Raw genomic sequence first — 12,881 nt, forward strand, 5'->3', positions numbered from 1 at the left:
CGAGAAACAGAGGGGTTGAAACAGAGTGTGAGAAACAGAGTGTGAGAAAAAGAGGGGCTGAAACAGAGGGCGAGAAACAGAGGGGCTGAAACAGAGGGGCTGAAACAGAGGGGCTGAAACAGAGGGACTGAAACATGGGGCGAGAAACAGAGGGGCTGAAACAGAGGGTGAGAAACAGAGGGGCTGAAACAGAGAGGCTAAAACAGAGGGTGAGAAACAGAGGTGCTCAAAAAGGGGGCGAGAAACAGAGGGTCTGAAACAGGGGGCGAGAAACAGAGGGGCTGAAACAGTGGGCGAGAAACAGAGGGGCTGAAACAGTGGGGCTGAAACAGAGGGCGAGACACAGCGGGGCTGAAACAGAGGGCGAGAAACAGAGAGGCTGAAACAGAGGGGCTGAAACAGAGTGCGAGAAACACAGGGGCTGAAACAGAGGGGTTGAAACAGAGGGTGAGAAACAGAGGGGCTGCAACAGGGGGCGAGAAATGGAGGGGCTGAAACAGAGGTCGAGAATCAGAAGGGCTGAAACAGAGGGGCTGAAACAGAGGGCGAGAAACAGAGTGGCTGAAACTGAGGGGCTGAAACAGAGGGCGAGAAACAGAGGGGCTGAAACAGAGGGCGAGAAACAGCGGGGCTGAAACAGAGGGGCTGAAACAGAGGGCGAGAAACAGAGGGGCTGAAACAGAGGGGCTGAAACAGAGGGCGAGAAACAGAGGGCGACAAACAGAGGTCGCGAAACAGAGAGGCTGAAACAGAGGGGCTGAATCAGAGGGCGAGAAACAGAGGGGCTGAAACAGAGGGCGAGAAACACATGGGCTGAAACAGAGGGGCTGGAACAAAGGGGTTGAAACAGAGGGTGAGAAACAGAGGGCGAGAAACAGAGGGGATGAAACAGAGGGGCTGAATCAGAGGGGCTGAATCAGAGGGCGAGAAACAGAGGGCCTGAAACAGAGGGTGAGAAACAGAGGGCGAGAAACAGAGGGGATGAAACAGAGGGGCTGAATCAGAGGGGCTGAATCAGGAGGCGAGAAACGGAAGTTCCTGAAACAGAGGGCGAGAAACAGTGAGGTTGAAACAGAGGGTGAGAAACAGAGTGCGAGAAAAAGAGGGGCTGAAACAGAGGGGCTGAAACAGAGGGGCTGAAACAGAGGGACTGAAACATGGGGCGAGAAACAGAGGGGCTGAAACAGAGGGTGAGAAACAGAGGGGCTCAAACAGAGAGGCTAAAACAGAGGGTGAGAAACAGAGGGGCTCAAACAGGGGGCGAGAAACAGAGGGGCTGAAACAGGGGGCGAGAAACAGAGGGGCTGAAACAGAGGGGCTGAAACAGGAGGCGAGAAACGGAGGGGCTGAAACAGAGGGTGAGAAACAGAGGGGTTGAAACAGAGGGTGAGAAACAGAGTGCGAGAAAAAGAGGGGCTGAAACAGAGGGGCTGAAACAGAGGGGCTAAAACAGAGGGACTGAAACATGGGGCGAGAAACAGAGGGGCTGAAACAGAGGGTGAGAAACAGAGGGGCTGAAACAGAGTGGCTAAAACAGAGGGTGAGAAACAGAGGGGCTCAAACAGGGGGTGAGAAACAGAGGGGCTGAAACAGGGGGCGAGAAACAGAGGGACTGAAATAGAGGGCGAGAAACAGAGGGGTTGCAACAGTGGGGCTGAAACAGAGGGCGAGACACAGCGGGGCTGAAACAGAGGGCGAGAAACAGAGAGGCTGAAACAGAGGGGCTGAAACAGAGGGCGAGAAACACAGGGGCTGAAACAGAGGGGCTGAAACAGAGGGTGAGAAACAGAGGGGCTGCAACAGGGGGCGAGAAATGGAGGGGCTGAAACAGAGGTCGAGAAACAGAGGGGCTGAAACAGAGGGGCTGAAACAGAGGGCGAGAAACAGAGTGGCTGAAACTGAGGGGCTGAAACAGAGGGCGAGAAAGAGAGGGGCTGAAACAGTGGGGCTGAAACAGAGGGCGAGACACAGCGGGGCTGAAACAGAGGGCGAGAAACAGAGAGGCTGAAACAGAGGGGCTGAAACAGAGTGCGAGAAACACAGGGGCTGAAACAGAGGGGCTGAAACAGAGGGTGAGAAACAGAGGGGCTGCAACAGGGGGCGAGAAATGGAGGGGCTGAAACAGAGGTCGAGAATCAGAAGGGCTGAAATAGAGGGGCTGAAACAGAGGGCGAGAAACAGAGTGGCTGAAACTGAGGGGCTGAAACAGAGGGCGAGAAACAGAGGTGCTGAAACAGAGGGCGAGAAACAGCGGGGCTGAAACAGAGGGGCTGAAACAGAGGGCGAGAAACAGAGGGGCTGAAACAGAGGGGCTGAAACAGAGGGGCTGATACAGAGGGACTGAAACATGGGGCGAGAAACAGAGGGGCTGAAACAGAGGGTGAGAAACAGAGGGGCTGAAACAGAGAGGCTGAAACAGAGGGTGAGAAACAGAGGGGCTCAAACAGGGGGCGAGAAACAGAGGTGCTGAAACAGGGGGCGAGAAACAGAGGGGCTGAAACAGAGGGGCTGAAACAGAGGGCGAGAAACAGAGGGGCTGAAACAGTGGGCGAGAAACAGCGTGGCTGAAACAGAGGGGCTGAAACAGAGGGCGAGAAACAGAGGGGCTGAAACAGAGGGCGACAAACAGAGGTCGCGAAACAGAGAGGCTGAAACAGAGGGGCTGAATCAGAGGGCGAGAAACAGAGGGGCTGAAACAGAGGGGCTGAAACAGTTTGGCTGAAACATTTTGTGAGAAACAGAGGGCGAGAAACAGAGCGAGAAACAGAGTGGCTGAAACATAGGGGCTGAAACAGAGTGCAAGAAACAGAAGGCGAGAAACAGAAGAGCTGAAACAGAGGGGCTGAATCAGAGGGCGAGAAACAGAGGGGCTGAAACAGAGGGGCTGAACCAGAGGGCGAGAAACAGAGGGGCTGAAACAGAGGGGCTGAAATAGAGGGCGAGAAACAGCGCGGCTGAAACAAAGGGCGAGAAACAGAGGGCGAGAATCAGAGGGGATGAAACAGAGGGGCTGAATCAGAGGGGCTGAATCAGAGGGCGAGAAACAGAGGGGCTGAAACAGAGGGTGAGAAACAGAGGGCGAGAAACACAGGGGATGAAACAGAGGGGCTGAATCAGAGGGGCTGAATCAGAGGGCGAGAAACAGAGGGGCTGAAACAGAGGGTGAGAAACAGAGGGCGAGAAACAGAGGGGATGAAACAGAGGGGCTGAATCAGAGGGGCTGAATCAGAGGGCGAGAAACAGAGGGTGAGAAACAGAGGGCGAGAATCAGAGGGGATGAAACAGAGGGGCTGAATCAGAGGGGCTGAATCAGAGGTCGAGAAACAGAGGGGCTGAAACAGAGGGCGAGAAACAGAGGGGTTGAAACAGAGGGGATGAAACAGAGGTGCTGAATCAGAGAGGCTGAATCAGAGGGCGAGAAACAGAGGGGCTGAAACAGAGGGTGAGAAACAGAGGGCGAGAAACAGAGGGGATGAAACAGAGGGGCTGAATCAGAGGGGCTGAATCAGAGGGCGAGAAACAGAGGGTGAGAAACAGAGGGCGAGAATCAGAGGGAATGAAACAGAGGGGCTGAATCAGAGGGGCTGAATCAGAGGTCGAGAAACAGAGGGGCTGAAACAGAGGGCGAGAAACAGAGGGGATGAAACAGAGGGGCTGAATCAGAGGGGCTGAATCAGAGGTCGAGAAACAGAGGGGCTGAAACAGAGGGCGAGAAACAGTGGGGTTGAAACAGAGGGGATGAAACAGATGGGCTGAATCAGAGGGGCTGAATCAGAGGGCGAGAAACAGAGGGGCTGAAACAGTGGGTGAGAAACAGAGGGCGAGAAACAGAGGGGATGAAACAGAGGGGCTGAATCAGAGGGGCTGAATCAGAGGGCGAGAAACAGAGGGTGAGAAACAGAGGGCGAGAATCAGAGGGGATGAAACAGAGGGGCTGAATCAGAGGGGCTGAATCAGAGGTCGAGAAACAGAGGGGCTGAAAAAGAGGGCGAGAAACAGAGGGGTTGAAACAGAGTGTGAGAAACAGAGTGTGAGAAAAAGAGGGGCTGAAACAGAGGGCGAGAAACAGAGGGGCTGAAACAGAGGGGCTGAAACAGAGGGGCTGAAACAGAGGGACTGAAACATGGGGCGAGAAACAGAGGGGCTGAAACAGAGGGTGAGAAACAGAGGGGCTGAAACAGAGAGGCTAAAACAGAGGGTGAGAAACAGAGGGGCTCAAAAAGGGGGCGAGAAACAGAGGGTCTGAAACAGGGGGCGAGAAACAGAGGGGCTGAAACAGTGGGCGAGAAACAGAGGGGCTGAAACAGTGGGGCTGAAACAGAGGGCGAGACACAGCGGGGCTGAAACAGAGGGCGAGAAACAGAGAGGCTGAAACACAGGGGCTGAAACAGAGTGCGAGAAACACAGGGGCTGAAACAGAGGGGCTGAAACAGAGGGTGAGAAACAGAGGGGCTGCAACAGGGGGCGAGAAATGGAGGGGCTGAAACAGAGGTCGAGAATCAGAAGGGCTGAAACAGAGGGGCTGAAACAGAGGGCGAGAAACAGAGTGGCTGAAACTGAGGGGCTGAAACAGAGGGCGAGAAACAGAGGGGCTGAAACAGAGGGCGAGAAACAGCGGGGCTGAAACAGAGGGGCTGAAACAGAGGGCGAGAAACAGAGGGGCTGAAACAGAGGGGCTGAAACAGAGGGCGAGAAACAGAGGGCGACAAACAGAGGTCGCGAAACAGAGAGGCTGAAACAGAGGGGCTGAATCAGAGGGCGAGAAACAGAGGGGCTGAAACAGAGGGCGAGAAACACATGGGCTGAAACAGAGGGGCTGGAACAAAGGGGTTGAAACAGAGGGTGAGAAACAGAGGGCGAGAAACAGAGGGGATGAAACAGAGGGGCTGAATCAGAGGGGCTGAATCAGAGGGCGAGAAACAGAGGGCCTGAAACAGAGGGTGAGAAACAGAGGGCGAGAAACAGAGGGGATGAAACAGAGGGGCTGAATCAGAGGGGCTGAATCAGGAGGCGAGAAACGGAAGTTCCTGAAACAGAGGGCGAGAAACAGTGAGGTTGAAACAGAGGGTGAGAAACAGAGTGCGAGAAAAAGAGGGGCTGAAACAGAGGGGCTGAAACAGAGGGGCTGAAACAGAGGGACTGAAACATGGGGCGAGAAACAGAGGGGCTGAAACAGAGGGTGAGAAACAGAGGGGCTCAAACAGAGAGGCTAAAACAGAGGGTGAGAAACAGAGGGGCTCAAACAGGGGGCGAGAAACAGAGGGGCTGAAACAGGGGGCGAGAAACAGAGGGGCTGAAACAGAGGGGCTGAAACAGGAGGCGAGAAACGGAGGGGCTGAAACAGAGGGCGAGAAACAGAGGGGTTGAAACAGAGGGTGAGAAACAGAGTGCGAGAAAAAGAGGGGCTGAAACAGAGGGGCTGAAACAGAGGGGCTAAAACAGAGGGACTGAAACATGGGGCGAGAAACAGAGGGGCTGAAACAGAGGGTGAGAAACAGAGGGGCTGAAACAGAGTGGCTAAAACAGAGGGTGAGAAACAGAGGGGCTCAAACAGGGGGTGAGAAACAGAGGGGCTGAAACAGGGGGCGAGAAACAGAGGGACTGAAATAGAGGGCGAGAAACAGAGGGGTTGCAACAGTGGGGCTGAAACAGAGGGCGAGACACAGCGGGGCTGAAACAGAGGGCGAGAAACAGAGAGGCTGAAACAGAGGGGCTGAAACAGAGGGCGAGAAACACAGGGGCTGAAACAGAGGGGCTGAAACAGAGGGTGAGAAACAGAGGGGCTGCAACAGGGGGCGAGAAATGGAGGGGCTGAAACAGAGGTCGAGAAACAGAGGGGCTGAAACAGAGGGGCTGAAACAGAGGGCGAGAAACAGAGTGGCTGAAACTGAGGGGCTGAAACAGAGGGCGAGAAAGAGAGGGGCTGAAACAGTGGGGCTGAAACAGAGGGCGAGACACAGCGGGGCTGAAACAGAGGGCGAGAAACAGAGAGGCTGAAACAGAGGGGCTGAAACAGAGTGCGAGAAACACAGGGGCTGAAACAGAGGGGCTGAAACAGAGGGTGAGAAACAGAGGGGCTGCAACAGGGGGCGAGAAATGGAGGGGCTGAAACAGAGGTCGAGAATCAGAAGGGCTGAAACAGAGGGGCTGAAACAGAGGGCGAGAAACAGAGTGGCTGAAACTGAGGGGCTGAAACAGAGGGCGAGAAACAGAGGTGCTGAAACAGAGGGCGAGAAACAGCGGGGCTGAAACAGAGGGGCTGAAACAGAGGGCGAGAAACAGAGGGGCTGAAACAGAGGGGCTGAAACAGAGGGGCTGATACAGAGGGACTGAAACATGGGGCGAGAAACAGAGGGGCTGAAACAGAGGGTGAGAAACAGAGGGGCTGAAACAGAGAGGCTGAAACAGAGGGTGAGAAACAGAGGGGCTCAAACAGGGGGCGAGAAACAGAGGTGCTGAAACAGGGGGCGAGAAACAGAGGGGCTGAAACAGAGGGGCTGAAACAGGAGGCGAGAAACGGAGGGGCTGAAACAGAGGGCGAGAAACAGAGGGGTTGAAACAGAGGGTGAGAAACAGAGTGCGAGAAAAAGAGGGTCTGAAACAGAGGGCAAGAAACAGAGGGGCTGAAACAGAGGGGCTGAAACAGAGGGGCTAAAACAGAGGGACTGAAACATGGGGCGAGAAACAGAGGGGCTGAAACAGTGGGTGAGAAACAGAGGGGCTGAAACAGAGTGGCTAAAACAGAGGGTGAGAAACAGAGGGGCTCAAACAGGGGGTGAGAAACAGAGGGGCTGAAACAGGGGGCGAGAAACAGAGGGACTGAAACAGAGGGCAAGAAACAGAGGGGTTGCAACAGTGGGGCTGAAACAGAGGGCGAGACACAGCGGGGCTGAAACAGAGGGCGAGAAACAGAGAGGCTGAAACAGAGGGCGAGAAACACAGGGGCTGAAACAGAGGGGCTGAAACAGAGGGTGAGAAACAGAGGGGCTGCAACAGGGGGCGAGAAATGGAGGGGCTGAAACAGAGGTCGAGAAACAGAGGGGCTGAAACAGAGGGGCTGAAACAGAGGGCGAGAAACAGAGTGGCTGAAACTGAGGGGCTGAAACAGAGGGCGAGAAACAGAGGGGCTGAAACAGTGGGGCTGAAACAGAGGGCGTGACACAGCGGGGCTGAAACAGAGGGCGAGAAACAGAGAGGCTGAAACAGAGGGGCTGAAACAGAGTGCGAGAAACACAGGGGCTGAAACAGAGGGCGAGAAACAGCGGGGCTGAAACAGAGGGGCTGAAACAGAGGGCGAGAAACAGAGGGGCTGAAACAGAGGGGCTGAAACAGAGGGCGAGAAACAGAGGGCGACAAACAGAGGTCGCGAAACATAGGGGCTGAAACAGAGTGCAAGAAACAGAGGGCGAGAAACAGAAGAGCTGAAACAGAGGGGCTGAATCAGAGGGCGAGAAACAGAGGGGCTGAAACAGAGGGGCTGAACCAGAGGGCGAGAAACAGAGGGGCTGAAACAGAGGGGCTGAAACAGAGGGCGAGAAACAGCGGGGCTGAAACAAAGGGCGAGAAACAGAGGGCGAGAAACAGAGGGGCTGAAACAGGGGGCGAGAAACGGTGGGGCTGAAACAGAGGTCGAGAAAAAGAGGGGTTGAAACAGTGGGTGAGAAACAGAGGGCGAGAAACAGAGGGGATGAAACAGAGGGGCTGAATCAGAGGGGGTGAATCAGAGGGCGAGAAACCGAGGGGCTGAAACAGGAGGCGAGAAACGGAGGGTGAGAAACAGAGTGCGAGAAAAAGAGGGGCTGAAACACAGGGTGAGAAACAGAGGGGCTGAAACAGAGAGGCTAAAACAGAGGGCGAGAAACATAGGGGCTGAAACAGAGGGGTTGAAACAGTGGGCGAGAAACAGAGGGGTGAAACAGAGGGGTTGAAACAGTGGGCGAGAAACAGAGGGGTGAAACAGAGGGCGAGAAACACATGGGCTGAAACAGAGGGGCTGGAACAAAGGGGTTGAAACAGAGGGTGAGAAACAGAGGGCGAGAAACAGAGGGGATGAAACAGAGGGGCTGAATCAGAGGGGCTGAATCAGAGGGCGAGAAATAGAGGGCCTGAAACAGAGGCTGAGAAACAGAGGGCGAGAAACAGAGGGGATGAAACAGAGGGGCTGAATCAGAGGGGCTGAATCAGGAGGCGAGAAACGGAGGGGCTGAAACAGAGGGCGAGAAACAGAGGGGTTGAAACAGAGGGTGAGAAACAGAGTGCGAGAAAAAGAGGGGCTGAAACAGAGGGCGAGAAACAGAGGGGCTGAATCAGAGGGGCTGAAACAGAGGGGCTGAAACAGAGGGACTGAAACATGGGGCGAGAAACAGAGGGGCTGAAACAGAGGGTGAGAAACAGAGGGGCTCAAACAGAGAGGCTAAAACAGAGGGTGAGAAACAGAGGGGCTCAAACAGGGGGCGAGAAACAGAGGGGCTGAAACAGGGTGCGAGAAACAGAGGGGCTGAAACAGAGGGGCTGAAACAGGAGGCGAGAAACGGAGGGGCTGAAACAGAGGGCGAGAAACAGAGGGGTTGAAACAGAGGGTGAGAAACAGAGTGCGAGAAAAAGAGGGGCTGAAACAGAGGGCAAGAAACAGAGGGGCTGAAACAGAGGGGCTGAAACAGAGGGGCTAAAACAGAGGGACTGAAACATGGGGTGAGAAACAGAGGGGCTGAAACAGAGGGTGAGAAACAGAGGGGCTGAAACAGAGTGTCTAAAACAGAGGGTGAGAAACAGAGGGGCTCAAACAGGGGGTGAGAAACAGAGGGGCTGAAACAGGGGGCGAGAAACAGAGGGACTGAAATAGAGGGCGAGAAACAGAGGGGTTGCAACAGTGGGGCTGAAACCGAGGGCGAGACACAGAGGGGCTGAAACAGAGGGCGAGAAACAGAGAGGCTGAAACAGAGGGGCTGAAACAGAGGGCGAGAAACACAGGGGCTGAAACAGAGGGGCTGAAACAGAGGGTGAGAAACAGAGGGGCTGCAACAGGGGGCGAGAAATGGAGGCGCTGAAACAGAGGTCGAGAAGCAGAGGGGCTGAAACAGAGGGGCTGAAACAGAGGGCGAGAAACAGAGTGGCTGAAACTGAGGGGCTGAAACAGAGGGCGAGAAAGAGAGGGGCTGAAACAGTGGGGCTGAAACAGAGGGCGAGACACAGCGGGGCTGAAACAGAGGGCGAGAAACAGAGAGGCTGAAACAGAGGGGCTGAAACAGAGTGCGAGAAACACAGGGGCTGAAACAGAGGGGCTGAAACAGAGGGTGAGAAACAGAGGGGCTGCAACAGGGGGCGAGAAATGGAGGGGCTGAAACAGAGGTCGAGATTCAGAAGGGCTGAAACAGAGGGGCTGAAACAGAGGGCGAGAAACAGAGTGGCTGAAACTGAGGGGCTGAAACAGAGGGCGAGAAACAGAGGTGCTGAAACAGAGGGCGAGAAACAGCGGGGCTGAAACAGAGGGGCTGAAACAGAGGGCGAGAAACAGAGGGGCTGAAACAGAGGGGCTGAAACAGAGGGGCTGAAACAGAGGGACTGAAACATGGGGCGAGAAACAGAGGGGCTGAAACAGAGGGTGAGAAACAGAGGGGCTCAAACAGAGAGGCTAAAACAGAGGGTGAGAAACAGAGGGGCTCAAACAGGGGGCGAGAAACAGAGGTGTTGAAACAGGGGGCGAGAAACAGAGGGGCTGAAACAGAGGGGCTGAAACAGGAGGCGAGAAATGGAGGGGCTGAAACAGAGGGCGAGAAACAGAGGGGTTGAAACAGAGGGTGAGAAACAGAGTGCGAGAAAAAGAGGGGCTGAAACAGAGGGTGAGAAACAGAGGGGCTGAAACAGAGTGGCTAAAACAGAGGGTGAGAAACAGAGGGGCTCAAACAGGGGGTGAGAAACAGAGGGGCTGAAACAGGGGGCGAGAAACAGAGGGACTGAAACAGAGGGCAAGAAACAGAGGGGTTGCAACAGTGGGGCTGAAACAGAGGGCGAGACACAGCGGGGCTGAAACAGAGGGCGAGAAACAGAGAGGCTGAAACAGAGGGCGAGAAACACAGGGGCTGAAACAGAGGGGCTGAAACAGAGGGTGAGAAACAGAGGGGCTGCAACAGGGGGTGAGAAATGGAGGGGCTGAAACAGAGGTCGAGAAACAGAGGGGCTGAAACAGAGGGGCTGAAACAGAGGGCGAGAAACAGAGTGGCTGAAACTGAGGGGCTGAAACAGAGGGCGAGAAACAGAGGGGCTGAAACAGTGGGGCTGAAACAGAGGGCGAGACACAGCGGGGCTGAAACAGAGGGCGAGAAACAGAGAGGCTGAAACAGAGGGGCTGAAACAGAGTGCGAGAAACACAGGGGCTGAAACAGAGGGCGAGAAACAGCGGGGCTGAAACAGAGGGGCTGAAACAGAGGGCGAGAAACAGAGGGGCTGAAACAGAGGGGCTGAAACAGAGGGCGAGAAACAGAGGGCGACAAACAGAGGTCGCGAAACATAGGGGCTGAAACAGAGTGCAAGAAACAGAGGGCGAGAAACAGAAGAGCTGAAACAGAGGGGCTGAATCAGAGGGCAAGAAACAGAGGGGCTGAAACAGAGGGGCTGAACCAGAGGGCGAGAAACAGAGGGGCTGAAACAGAGGGGCTGAAACAGAGGGCGAGAAACAGCGGGGCTGAAACAAAGGGCGAGAAACAGAGGGCGAGAAACAGAGGGGCTGAAACAGGGGGCGAGAAACGGTGGGGCTGAAACAGAGGTCGAGAAAAAGAGGGGTTGAAACAGTGGGTGAGAAACAGAGGGCGAGAAACAGAGGGGATGAAACAGAGGGGCTGAATCAGAGGGGGTGAAACAGAGGGTGAGAAACAGAGGGGCTGAAACAGGGGGCGAGAAACGGTGGGGCTGAAACAGAGGTCGAGAAAAAGAGGGGTTGAAACAGTGGGTGAGAAACAGAGGGCGAGAAACAGAGGGGAAGAAACAGAGGGGCTGAAACAGAGGGGCTGAAACAGAGGGGCTAAAACAGAGAGACTGAAACATGGGGCGAGAAACAGAGGGGCTGAAACAGAGGGTGAGAAACAGAGGGGCTGAAACAGAGTGGCTAAAACAGGGGGTGAGAAACAGAGGGGCTCAAACAGGGGGTGAGAAACAGAGGGGCTGAAACAGGGGGCGAGAAACAGAGGGACTGAAACAGAGGGCGAGAAACAGAGGGGTTGCAACAGTGGGGCTGAAACAGAGGGCGAGACACAGCGGGGCTGAAACAGAGGGCGAGAAACAGAGAGGCTGAAACAGAGGGGCTGAAACAGAGGGCGAGAAACACAGGGGCTGAAACAGAGGGGCTGAAACAGAGGGTGAGAAACAGAGGGGCTGCAACAGGGGGCGAGAAATGGAGGGGCTGAAACAGAGGTCGAGAAACAGAGGGGCTGAAACTGAGGGGCTGAAACAGAGGGCGAGAAACAGAGGGGCTGAAACAGAGGGCGAGAAACAGCGGGGCTGAAACAGAGGGGCTGAAACAGAGGGCGAGAAACAGAGGGGCTGAAACAGAGGGGCTGAAACCGAGGGCGAGAAACAGAGGGCGACAAACAGAGGTCGCGAAACAGAGAGGCTGAAACAGAGGGGCTGAATCAGAGGGCGAGAAACAGAGGGGCTGAAACAGAGGGGCTGAAACAGTTTGGCTGAAACATTTTGTGAGAAACAGAGGGCGAGAAACAGAGAGCGAGAAACAGAGTGGCTGAAACATAGGGGCTGAAACAGAGTGCAAGAAACAGAGGGCGAGAAACAGAAGAGCTGAAACAGAGGGGCTGAATCAGAGGGCGAGAAACAGAGGGGCTGAAACAGAGGGGCTGAACCAGAGGGCGAGAAACAGAGGGGCTGAAACAGAGGGGCTGAAACAGAGGGCGAGAAACAGCGGGGCTGAAACAAAGGGCGAGAAACAGAGGGCGAGAAACAGAGGGGCTGAAACAGGGGGCGAGAAACGGTGGGGCTGAAACAGAGGTCGAGAAAAAGAGGGGTTGAAACAGAGGGTGAGAAACAGAGGGCGAGAAACAGAGGGGATGAAACAGAGGGGCTGAATCAGAGGGGGTGAATCAGAGGGCGAGAAACCGAGGGGCTGAAACAGGAGGCGAGAAACGGAGGGTGAGAAACAGAGTGCGAGAAAAAGAGGGGCTGAAACAGAGGGCGAGAAACAGAGGGGCTGAAACAGAGGGGCTGAAACAGAGGGGCTGAAACAGAAAGACTGAAACATGGGGCGAGAAACAGAGGGGCTGAAACACAGGGTGAGATACAGAGGGGCTGAAACAGAGAGGATAAAACAGAGGGCGAGAAACATAGGGGCTGAAACAGAGGGGTTGAAACAGTGGGCGAGAAACAGAGGGGTGAAACAGAGGGCGAGAAACACATGGGCTGAAACAGAGGGGCTGGAACAAAGGGGTTGAAACAGAGGGTGAGAAACAGAGGGCGAGAAACAGAGGGGATGAAACAGAGGGGCTGAATCAGAGGGGCTGAATCAGAGGGCGAGAAACAGAGGGCCTGAAACAGAGGGTGAGAAACAGAGGGCGAGAAACAGAGGGGATGAAACAGAGGGGCTGAATCAGAGGGGCTGAATCAGGAGGCGAGAAACGGAGGGGCTGAAACAGAGGGCGAGAAACAGAGGGGTTGAAACAGAGGGTGAGAAACAGAGTGCGAGAAAAAGAGGGGCTGAAACAGAGGGCGAGAAACAGAGGGGCTGAAACAGAGGGGCTGAAACAGAGGGGCTGAAACAGAAAGACTGAAACATGGGGTGAGAAACAGAGGGGCTGAAACACAGGGTGAGAAACAGAGGGGCTCAAACAGAGAGGCTAAAACAGAGGGTGAGAAACAGAGGGGCTCAAACAGGGGGCGAG

This window comes from Chiloscyllium punctatum, chromosome 8 (genome assembly GCF_047496795.1).
Source record: "Chiloscyllium punctatum isolate Juve2018m chromosome 8, sChiPun1.3, whole genome shotgun sequence".
NCBI lineage: Eukaryota > Metazoa > Chordata > Chondrichthyes > Orectolobiformes > Hemiscylliidae > Chiloscyllium > Chiloscyllium punctatum.